This window comes from Mytilus californianus, unplaced genomic scaffold (genome assembly GCF_021869535.1).
Source record: "Mytilus californianus isolate M0D057914Y unplaced genomic scaffold, xbMytCali1.0.p SCAF_3, whole genome shotgun sequence".
NCBI classification, from domain to species: Eukaryota; Metazoa; Mollusca; class Bivalvia; order Mytilida; family Mytilidae; genus Mytilus; species Mytilus californianus.
In genome coordinates, this window is record NW_026262679.1 from 76344503 (window position 1) to 76358363 (window position 13861).

Below are 13861 nucleotides of genomic sequence, written 5' to 3' on the forward strand. Positions count from 1 at the left end.
TCATACACCGATGAGACAGAGTTATTCGATAGGTATAAACCCTATATGAAGTTTATACACCGATGAGACAGAGTTATTCGATGGGTATAAATCCTATATAACGTTCATACACCAATGAGACAGAGTTATTCGATTGGTATAAACCCTAAACAATGTTCATACACCGATGAGACAGAGTTATTCGATAGGTATAAACCCTATATGACGCTAAAACACTAATGAGACAAAGTTTTTAGATAGGTATAAACCCTATTCATCGTTTATACACCAATGAGACAGAGTTATTCGATGGGTATAAACCCTATATAACGTTCATACAACAATGAGACAGAGTTATTCGATGGGTATAAATCCTATTTATCGTTCATACATAAATTAGGCAAAGTTTTTCGATGGGTATAAACCCTATATGAAGTTTATACACCAATGAGACAGAGTTATTCGATGGGTATAAATCCTATATAACGTTCATACACCAATAAGACAGAGTTATTCGATAGGTATAAACCCTAAACAATGTTCATACACCGATGAGACAGAGTTATTCGATGGATATAAACCCTATATAACGTTCATACACCAATAAGACAGAGTTATTCGATGGGTATAAACCCTAAACAATGTTCATACACCAATGAGACAGAGTTATTCGATGGTTATAAATTCATATAACGTTCATACACCAATGAGACAGAGTTATTCGATGGGCATAAACCCTAAACAATGTTCATACACCAATGAGACAGAGTTATTCGATGGTTATAAATTCATATAACGTTCATACACCAATGAGACAGAGTTATTCGATGGGTAGAAACCATATATAAAGTTCATACACCAATAAGACAGAGTTATTCGATGGGTATAAACCCTTAACAATGTTCATACACCAATTAGACAGAGTTATTCGATGGGTTTAAACCCTATATAACGTTCATACACCAATGAGACAGAGTTATTCGATGGGTATAAACCCTAAACAATGTTCATACACCGATGAGACAGAGTTATTCGATAGGTATAAAACCTATATGACTCTAAAACACTAATGAGACAAAGTTTTTAGATAGGTATAAACCCTATTCATCGTTTATACACCAATGAGACAGAGTTATTCGATGGGTATAAACCCTATATAACGTTCATACAACAATGAGACAGAGTTATTCGATGGGTATAAACCATATTTATCGTTCATACATAAATGAGACAAAGTTTTTCGATGGGTATAAACCCTATATGAAGTTTATACACCAATGAAACAGAGTTATTCGATGGGTATAAACACTATATAACGATCATACACCGATAAGACAGAGTTATTCGATGGGTATAAACCCTAAACAATGTTCATACACCAATGAGACAGAGTTATTCGATGGGTATAAACCTTATATGACGTTCATACACCAATGAGACAGAGTTATTCGATGGGTATAAACCCTATATGATGTTCATACACCAATGAGACAGAGTTATTCGATGGGTATAAACCCTAAACAATGTTCATACTCCAGTGAGACAGAGTTATTCGATGGGTATAAACCCTATATAACGTTCATACAACAATGAGACAGAGTTATTCGATGGGTATAAACCATATTTATCGTTCATACATAAATGAGACAAAGTTTTTCGATGGGTATAAACCCTATATGAAGTTTATACACCGATAATACACTGTTATTCGATGGGTATAAATCCTATATAACGTTCATACACCAATGAGACAGAGTTATTCGATGGGTATAAACCCTAAACAATGTTCATACACCGATGAGACAGAGTTATTCGATAGGTATAAACCCTATATGAAGTTTATACACCGATGAGACAGAGTTATTCGATGGGTATAAATCCTATATAACGTTCATACACCAATGAGACAGAGTTATTCGATTGGTATAAACCCTAAACAATGTTCATACACCGATGAGACAGAGTTATTCGATAGGTATAAACCCTATATGACGCTAAAACACTAATGAGACAAAGTTTTTAGATAGGTATAAACCCTATTCATCGTTTATACACCAATGAGACAGAGTTATTCGATGGGTATAAACCCTATATAACGTTCATACAACAATGAGACAGAGTTATTCGATGGGTATAAACCATATTTATCGTTCATACATAAATGAGACAAAGTTTTTTGATGGGTATAAACCCTATGAGTTTATACACCAATGAGACAGAGTTATTCGATGGGTATAAACACTATATAACGTTCATGCAACAATGAGACAGAGTTATTCGATGGGTATAAACCATATTTATCGTTCATACATAAATGAGACAAAGTTTTTCGATCGGTATAAACCCTATATGAAGTTTATACACCAATGAGACAGAGTTATTCGATGGGTATAAACCCTATATAACGTTCATTCACCAATAAGACAGAGTTTTCGATGGGTATAAACCCTAAACAATGTTCATACACCGATGAGACAGAGTTATTCGATGGGTATAAACCTTATATGACGTTCATACACCAATGAGACAGAGTTATTCGATTGGTATAAACCCTAAACAATGTTCATACACCGATGAGAAAGAGTTATTCGATGGGTATAAATCCTATATACAATTCATACACCAATGAGACAGAGTTATTCGATGGTTATAAATTCATATAACGTTCATACACCGATGAGACAGAGTTATTCGATGGATATAAACCCTATATAACGTTCATACACCAATAAGACAGAGTTATTCGATGGGTATAAACCCTAAACAATGTTCATACACCGATGAGACAGAGTTATTCGATGGGTATAAACCTTATATGACGTTCATACACCAATGAGACAGAGTTATTCGATGGGCATAAACCCTAAACAATGTTCATACACCAATGAGACAGAGTTATTCGATGGTTATAAATTCATATAACGTTCATACACCAATGAGACAGAGTTATTCGATGGGTAGAAACCATATATAAAGTTCATACACCAATAAGACAGAGTTATTCGATGGGTATAAACCCTTAACAATGTTCATACACCGATGAGACAGAGTTATTTGATGGGTATAAACCTTATATGACGTTCATACACCAATAAGACAGAGTTATTCGATGGGTATAAACCCTAAACAATGTTCATACACAAATGAGACAGAGTTATTCGATGGGTATAAACCCTATATAACGTTCATATACCAATTAGACAGAGTTATTCGATGGGTTTAAACCCTATATAACGTTCATACACCAATGAGACAGAGTTATTCGATGGGTATAAACCCTAAACAATGTTCATACACCGATGAGACAGAGTTATTCGATAGGTATAAAACCTATATGACTCTAAAACACTAATGAGACAAAGTTTTTAGATAGGTATAAACCCTATTCATCGTTTATACACCAATGAGACAGAGTTATTCGATGGGTATAAACCCTATATAACGTTCATACAACAATGAGACAGAGTTATTCGATGGGTATAAACCATATTTATCGTTCATACATAAATGAGACAAAGTTTTTCGATGGGTATAAACCCTATATGAAGTTTATACACCAATGAGAGAGAGTTATTCGATGGGTATAAACACTATATAACGATCATACACCGATAAGACAGAGCTATTCGATGGGTATAAACCCTAAACAATGTTCATACACCGATGAGACAGAGTTATTCGATGGGTATAAACCCTATATGATGTTCATACACCAATGAGACAGAGTTATTCGATGGGTATAAACCCTTAACAATGTTCATACTCCAGTGAGACAGAGTTATTCGATGGGTATAAACCCTATATGACGTTAAGACACCAATGAGACAAAGTTTTTAGATAGGTATTAACCCTATACATCATTTATACACCAATGAGACAAAGTTATTCGATGGGTATAAACCCTATATAACGTTCATACAACAATGAGACAGAGTTATTCGATGGGTATAAACCATATTTATCGTTCATACATAAATGAGACAAAGTTTTTCGATGGGTATAAACCCTATATGAAGTTTATACACCGATAATACACTGTTATTCGATGGGTATAAATCCTATATAACGTTCATACACCAATGAGACAGAGTTATTCGATGGGTATAAACCCTAAACAATGTTCATACACCGATGAGACAGAGTTATTCGATAGGTATAAACCCTATATGAAGTTTATACACCGATGAGACAGAGTTATTCGATGGGTATAAATCCTATATAACGTTCATACACCAATGAGACAGAGTTATTCGATTGGTATAAACCCTAAACAATGTTCATACACCGATGAGACAGAGTTATTCGATAGGTATAAACCCTATATGACGCTAAAACACTAATGAGACAAAGTTTTTAGATAGGTATAAACCCTATTCATCGTTTATACACCAATGAGACAGAGTTATTCGATGGGTATAAACCCTATATAACGTTCATACAACAATGAGACAGAGTTATTCGATGGGTATAAACCCTATTTATCGTTCATACATAAATTAGGCAAAGTTTTTCGATGGGTATAAACCCTATATGAAGTTTATACACCAATGAGACAGAGTTATTCGATGGGTATAAATCCTATATAACGTTCATACACCAATAAGACAGAGTTATTCGATAGGTATAAACCCTAAACAATGTTCATACACCGATGAGACAGAGTTATTCGATGGGCATAAACCCTAAACAATGTTCATACACCAATGAGACAGAGTTATTCGATGGTTATGAATTCATATAACGTTCATACACCAATGAGACAGAGTTATTCGATGGGTAGAAACCATATATAAAGTTCATACACCAATAAGACAGAGTTATTCGATGGGTATAAACCCTTAACAATGTTCATACACCAATTAGACAGAGTTATTCGATGGGTTTAAACCCTATATAACGTTCATACACCAATGAGACAGAGTTATTCGATGGGTATAAACCCTAAACAATGTTCATACACCGATGAGACAGAGTTATTCGATAGGTATAAAACCTATATGACTCTAAAACACTAATGAGACAAAGTTTTTAGATAGGTATAAACCCTATTCATCGTTTATACACCAATGAGACAGAGTTATTCGATGGGTATAAACCCTATATAACGTTCATACAACAATGAGACAGAGTTATTCGATGGGTATAAACCATATTTATCGTTCATACATAAATGAGACAAAGTTTTTCGATGGGTATAAACCCTATATGAAGTTTATACACCAATGAGACAGAGTTATTCGATGGGTATAAACACTATATAACGATCATACACCGATAAGACAGAGTTATTCGATGGGTATAAACCCTAAACAATGTTCATACACCAATGAGACAGAGTTATTCGATGGGTATAAACCTTATATGACGTTCATACACCAATGAGACAGAGTTATTCGATGGGTATAAACCCTATATGATGTTCATACACCAATGAGACAGAGTTATTCGATGGGTATAAACCCTAAACAATGTTCATACTCCAGTGAGACAGAGTTATTCGATGGGTATAAACCCTATATGACGTTAAGACACCAATGAGACAAAGTTTTTAGATAGGTATTAACCCTATACATCGTTTATACACCAATGAGACAAAGTTATTCGATGGGTATAAACCCTATATAACGTTCATACAACAATGAGACAGAGTTATTCGATGGGTATAAACCATATTTATCGTTCATACATAAATGAGACAAAGTTTTTCGATGGGTATAAACCCTATATGAAGTTGATACACCGATAATACACTGTTATTCGATGGGTATAAATCCTATATAACGTTCATACACCAATGAGACAGAGTTATTCGATGGGTATAAACCCTAAACAATGTTCATACACCGATGAGACAGAGTTATTCGATAGGTATAAACCCTATATGAAGTTTATACACCGATGAGACAGAGTTATTCGATGGGTATAAATCCTATATAACGTTCATACACCAATGAGACAGAGTTATTCGATTGGTATAAACCCTAAACAATGTTCATACACCGATGAGACAGAGTTATTCGATAGGTATAAACCCTATATGACGCTAAAACACTAATGAGACAAAGTTTTTAGATAGGTATAAACCCTATTCATCGTTTATACACCAATGAGACAGAGTTATTCGATGGGTATAAACCCTATATAACGTTCATACAACAATGAGACAGAGTTATTCGATGGGTATAAACCATATTTATCGTTCATAGATAAATGAGACAAAGTTTTTTGATGGGTATAAACCCTATGAGTTTATACACCAATGAGACAGAGTTATTCGATGGGTATAAACACTATATAACGTTCATGCAACAATGAGACAGAGTTATTCGATGGGTATAAACCATATTTATCGTTCATACATAAATGAGACAAAGTTTTTCGATCGGTATAAACCCTATATGAAGTTTATACACCAATGAGACAGAGTTATTCGATGGGTATAAACCCTATATAACGTTCATTCACCAATAAGACAGAGTTTTCGATGGGTATAAACCCTAAACAATGTTCATACACCGATGAGACAGAGTTATTCGATGGGTATAAACCTTATATGACGTTCATACACCAATGAGACAGAGTTATTCGATTGGTATAAACCCTAAACAATGTTCATACACCGATGAGAAAGAGTTATTCGATGGGTATAAATCCTATATACAATTCATACACCAATGAGACAGAGTTATTCGATGGGTATAAATCCTATATACAATTCATACACCAATGAGACAGAGTTATTCGATGGGTATAAATCCTATATACAATTCATACACCAATGAGACAGAGTTATTCGATGGGTATAAACCCTATAAAACGTTCATACACCAATAAGACAGAGTTATTCGATTGGTATAAACCCTAAACAATGTTCATACACCGATGAGACAGAGTTATTCGATGGGTATAAACCTTATATGACCTTCATACACCAATGAGACGGAGTTATTCGATGGGTATAAACCCTATTTAACGTTCAAACAACAATGAGACAGAGTTGTTCGATGGGTATAAACCCTATTCATCGTTCATACATAAATGAGGCAAAGTTTTTCGATGGGTATAAACCCTATATGAAGTTTATACACCGATGAGACAGAGTTATTCGATGGGTATAAATCCTATATAACGTTCATACACCAATGAGACAGAGTTATCCGATGGGTATAAACCCTAACCAATGTTAATACACCGATGAGACAGAGTTATTCGATGGGTATAAACCCTATATGACGTTAAAACACCAATGAGACAATTTTTACAGAGGATGACCTTGAGGTCACTCCGATGTATTGCTATCGCCTAAATTGACATTATGCAAATTAGTTTTGGGATTTCAACCGATCTATAAAAATTATAGATCCGCGGTCATTACAAGGGAAAAAAGTGCATTTTTATACCTGCGATTTCGTTCTCCGTTCGTACGATGTTTCATCAAAAAATGGAATCATTTCAGTTGTTGATTTAGTACTGAAAATTTGACTGAATTATCTCCTTATTAAATACGGTTTTATATGTTTAATAGGTGTTTAAGAAAGAGGTCAGGTGCTCATGTTCATTCATAAAATTATCGTTCATTCATGAATTTATCGTAAAATCAAAATCACTACACAGGTCACACAGGTTGTATACGTGTCAAAAGATTACCTGTATAGTATCTAAAAATAGACAAACTTAACTGACTCCCCTTACTGTAGTCAGAGACATATAAAGTATTATATGTCTCTGCTGTAGTGTGTGATAACATTTTGTGAGGGAATTCGATGTTTGCTATACCACTGTTCATTTCAACGCACTTTATGACTATACCACTTTATCAATATGAATGAAATTTTTTGCAGTGTTTTAAGAAATAATTTTACTTTAAAATCGCGTATCATTTGTGAACTATTAAATGTTTTACAAGGACGAATTTTCTGTATAAAGTCAATAATTGTGTGAATTTTTGAAGCCCAAACTTTTTATAACCTTAAATACGCTAATGAAAGATCCGAAAACTATACCCATACAGAACGACATGTTTTTGAAATTGTAGCAAAACTTTTGGTTGACAAATTTTAATTCGTTATTGCATAAATATTAACTTGAAATATCTGTCATTTTCTCCCTACCCAGTTTACCTCTATTACTCATTATGATGTGGACTTGACATTGTTATTGAACCTTATGCAATTTGATTGGATTAAGTTATTATTAGATTACCTTCAAACTGTTCATGCTTTTTCGTACGAGTATATTGATTAAATCAGAGCGTGCATGAATGTGTACAGAAAATTAAATGACCTGCAAACTGGACACTGGACCAGTCCATATTACGTTTTATCACTGATGAATAGATTTTTTTTTTTATTTCCCAAATTACAGAGCCCATAAAGGGCATAACATCAGATACAATTGATTTACATAATTGGTAACAACAACAATAATAGCGGCATATAAATAGATATTTAGTATATAAGCATTGGTCAGAATCAGATGAACGAAACTTAAGGTATGAAAGGTAACAATTGCCACTTTTTATCTTTTCACATAATTTTCCACATACACATTAGATAAATTATTTTTGATAGCCTATTGCGGAGAAAAAAGAGAAAGTTTACTGTATTAACGTTCTATTCCATTAAATACGCCATTTTTCGAAGATAAATGCAGAAAAACATTTATGAACGGCTACGCCAGGTAAAATTGTTGTTTATCCTAAAAAAAAATACAATTTTCAGTTTCATTAGAACATTATAATAATAATAAATCCCAAATTTATGTAGTCATTAGATAAAGTCCTTATATGTCCGATCTGCCTATTTTTGGACATCAAAAGACAATACGATCGTTTTAAGGTCAATTTCGTCTACCTCACACAATCTTGTTAGGCACTATAATGAAATGGACCTGAAATTTATTTCACATGTTTCCTGAAAATTGATAAATATCAAAGCAACATAGAGCTGTTTGTTCTAGTTCGTATAATGACAATTTAATGTCATGTTTGTTTGTGATGACCCCCCTTTTCGGGATTGCATCAGAATTATAGTTATCTCGTATCGCATGAGGATGACACATGTCAACTGAGCAATTATGTTTGGGACTTAGTTTTAAGAAATGATGTCAAAGTAACATTATGAAAATATTTTTAGTAAGCTGAAATATATATTTATTTTTTACATGTTTATGTCTTGTAAGATATTTTATTTCTGTCCCGTTTTTCAACATTTGCGTCTGGAAAGTTGAAATGTTTTAACTGAATGGTTAATTTAAATTAATTATGAAAATGGTTAAAATTAAATCAATAAAGGAAATTATTGCCCAGTTACAAACACTACCAGGGGATAATCCATAATGATTTTTTTTTCAGTTATATGTTTCAGCACATAATAATTAACCCCAACTTTAGCCTTGTAAACTTGTTGTCTCCTTGTAAAATATAAAACATATTTAAAATGATTTCCTGCTAAAGTCTTATATTGATATAAAGTTAAAACCGTCTTGCTTCTCACTAGTCAACACTCCTGTCCTGTCAGGTTTAATTCTTATATATATATGGATGAAAAATAAAAGTCCACAAAACATTAACATGGCAGCAATTGCTTTTACAGCCTTTAAGACTTTGATTTTTGTTTACAGAAGAGTGTCCACCATGCACTTGCATTACACTATAATAATAGTAGAATAGTATGATATACAAATAGATGAAAATTATATATACATGCAACCGTAATATTAATATAATATATAACAACAAACCAATGTATTCTCTGGAACTATTATTATATTAGTATAATAGTCTAAGGTATACTGATTTGTATCACTACAATATAATAGTTATTACGGTGAGGTTGAATTTCCTGTCATTTATTCATCATCCAAGCACGAACTTGTATAAGAAAAAAAAATCTCTGTAAATTAACCTCAGTTTCAGGTATAGAGATGTGATCTGTTTCTGTGACATGTGCTTTTGACCATCCACAAGAACCTGCGGTCATCCGATGTTCAGTACTTCAGTACTTTGATTTAGATAGGTATAAACCCTATACATCGTTTATACACCAATGAGACAGAGTTATTCGATGGGTATAAACCCTATATAACGTTCATACACCAATGAGACAGAGTTATTCGATGGGTATAAACCCTATATAACGTTCAAACAACAATGGGACAGAGTTGTTCGATGGGTATAAACCCTATTTATCGTTCATACATAAATGAGGCAAAGTTTTTCGATGGGTATAACCCTATATGAAGTTTATACACCAATGAGACAGAGTTATTCGATGGGTATAAATCCTATATAACGTTCATACACCAATGAGACAGAGTTATTCGATGGGTATAAACCCTAAACAATGTTCATACACCGATGAGACAGAGTTATTCGATAGGTATAAACCCTATATGACGCTAAAACGCTAATGAGACAAAGTTTTAAGATAGGTATAAACCCTATTCATCGTTTATACACCAATGAGACAGAGTTATTCGATGGGTATAAACCCTATATAACGTTCATACAAAAATGAGACAGAGTTATTCGATGGGTATAAACCATATTTATCGTTCATACATAAATGAGACAAAGTTTTTCGATGGGTATAAACCCTATATGAAGTTTATACACCAACGAGACAGAGTGGTAGTTGTTTCTATTGGCAATCATACCACATCTCCTTATTTTATACAAAAGTCTGGATAGGGTTTTGGGGTTTTTCATTCAATGTCATTTCTGTATTGTTCAAAATTTTAGGTCATTTTTTCTGTATTCTTCATATTTTTCCCCATTATTTTTCAATCACTCAATACAACACTCCATTATTCTATATTCTCTATTTCAATGTTCTTTTCTTTATTTTTTTATACGCCCGTTTACGGTAGGTATTATGGTATACAGTTGTCCTTCTGTCCATCCGTCAGTCATCAACATGTTGGACAATAACTCAAAAACGCTTTAAACAATTCGCATGAATCTTTGTTGAATTGTTTATATCTATTGAAGTGAACTCCCTTTTGTTTTAAACATGGTATCTTCTTAATCTTAAAAGAGGGACGAAAGATACCAGAGGGACAGTCAAACTCATAGATCGAAAACAAACTGACAACGTCATGGCCAAAAATAAAAAGACAAACAGACAAATAATAGTACAGATGACACAACATAGAAAACTAAAGACTAAGCAACACGAACCCCACCAAAAACTGGGGGTGATCTGAGGTGCTCCGGAAGGGTCACATTGAAGCAGATCCTGCTCCACATGTGGCACCCGTCGAGTTGCTTATGTTATTACAAATCCGGTAAATAGTCTAATTCGGTAAGTCACATTCGTGAAAAGGGAAGGGTATTGTAGTTACGACATAAGGAACATATCCGATATCATCTGTGAAACGGTTATTCCATAACGGTCAACCAACTCGTGATGGCGTCCGTAAAATTTACGAAGGGATGACTTCAACTTCACCACTTGGAACTCTTGGTTTAATAGCTTCCTTGTGAGCAGCAATCCTCTATCAAGGAAATCATGATAGGAAACACAAGCCCGGGAATATCGTATCAATTGGGAGATATATACTCCGTATGCAGGCGCTGCTGGAATGTTGCTACATAGAAATGGAAAGTTCACAATTGGGAAGCTGAAATCATCTCTTTTGTCGTAAAGTTTTGTTTTCAACCGACCCTCATTGTCAATTTCTAGATGTAAGTCAAGATATGAGGCAGATTTAACTGTATCTGTAGTATCCTTTATCTCTAGTTCGATGGGATAGATTCGTTCAACATAGTCACCAAATTTTGTATTATTTAGTGAGAGAACATCATCTATATAGCGGAACGTAGAGTTAAAGGATATCTTATCTCTCTTCCTAAGAAGCTCCTGTATGAAGTCAGCCTCATAATAATAAAGAAACAAGTCGGCAAGAAGAGGGGCACAATTGGTTCCCATTGGAATTCCGACAGTCTGTTGAAAAACACGTCCTCCAAACGTAACAAATATGTTGTCAATCAAGAAATCAAGCATCTTGATAATGTCAGTTTCAGAGAATTTTTTGTTTGAATCAGAGTGATTCTTTACAAAGTAGGATTTATCCCTCCCCAAGACAAGATACTTGTATCTACGTTCGCCATTCTTTTTAATGAAACAAAGTAATACCAACTCTTTCAATTTGTCTTTTAGTTTGGAATGGGGAATACTTGTGTAAAGTGTAGAAAAGTCAAATGTTTTAATACTATTGCAAGATGAGAGAGTCTTAGATTGTATGTACTCTAAAAGATCTTTGGAATTTTTTAGTATCCACCTCTAGAATAGGCAGTTTCACAATAACTTTGGAGCCATCTGCTAGATTGGATTCAACAACTTTTGAGTATTCCAAAATCAGAAACTATATGTCTTTCTATGTTGTGATGTTACACTATTGTTTCAGATATGTAAAGTCCATGAACTGCAATAGAAAAATAGAAAAAAAATCATACTGCATTTTCCATCTTTTGATTTTCATTAGGAAAGACAACTTGCATAAACCTTAAGCTTTCAGTAAAATATCATGAGATCCTCCATTTGGGGTACATTTCTGTTGAATGCTATGTAAAACTTCCTGCCAGTGGACAGTTTTCAGCATTTGAGTAAATTGTATAGAATAAACACTCGAGACTTAATTATTTCATTTACTACCAATGGGAAGAAACCATTGTAGGTAGGCAGTGCATAAGAAGAGGATTTAACAAAATTTAGTGATTAAAAAAAAATTGAAAAAATAGCTAATTATACAGATTTTTGTAAATATAATTATAAACAGACCGTTTACAGTTATGAATCTATGATCGTCTCAGACATTGAGTTCCTTGAATCACAAACATTGATAAATATCATCAATTTCAGTGACAAGCGACTAGACTGCATTCTATCGTTTTATTTTTCATCTGCTAGATTGGATTCAACAACTTTTGAGTATTCCAAAATCAGAAACTATATGTCTTTCTATGTTGTGATGTTACACTATTGTTTCAGATATGTAAAGTCCATGAACTGCAATAGAAAAATAGAAAAAAAATCATACTGCATTTTCCATCTTTTGATTTTCATTAGGAAAGACAACTTGCATAAACCTTAAGCTTTCAGTAAAATATCATGAGATCCTCCATTTGGGGTACATTTCTGTTGAATGCTATGTAACAGACTGTTAACATAGGAAAAATCTAAAACCCTTTTAAAAGATATTAAGACCCATTTTTAAGTTTGACTGTCCCTCTGGTATCTTTCGCCCCTCTTTTCTAAATCATGCAACAGTACAGCTTTGGTTATTGCATCTCCAAAATGCAGCTACAATGTACTGATCAGCTTCATGAATTTGGGTTTTCATCAAAATTAAACAATTATGAAGTAAAAATGTACATGTATATGAAGTACATGTATTTTGCACAGCCACCAATTTAAATTAAGAAACAATAGCATTACATATAAGTCATTAATGACTGACAAATTGAAAAAATCTACGTGCTATAAGTTTCATGTTTTCTATAATTTTCTTGTGTGTCGGATATTTTATTGAAGAAAAATTATTTCCAGATAAAACTTTGCTTTTATATGTCTCCATTCCAGCTATATTGATGTTCAGGTAATTTTACTGGTACCTATAGTTAAATGTATAGTTAATTAGCTTATGTCATAAATATATAAATTATTGTTTTAGTTCTGATTAACCATGTCAGAGTTAATTCTCTAAAGGAGGATGTCATTTGTAAAGTTGTCCCATGTTTCTTGTTTATTTTAAAACATTAAGATATTAGTCAACCAATTTCCTATGACAGTTTGGAGGTGCTAGATGGTAATGGAAAACAAAACAGTACAGTAATAAATAAATAGTATATACATGTATGCATAAAAATTCTAAAACAACA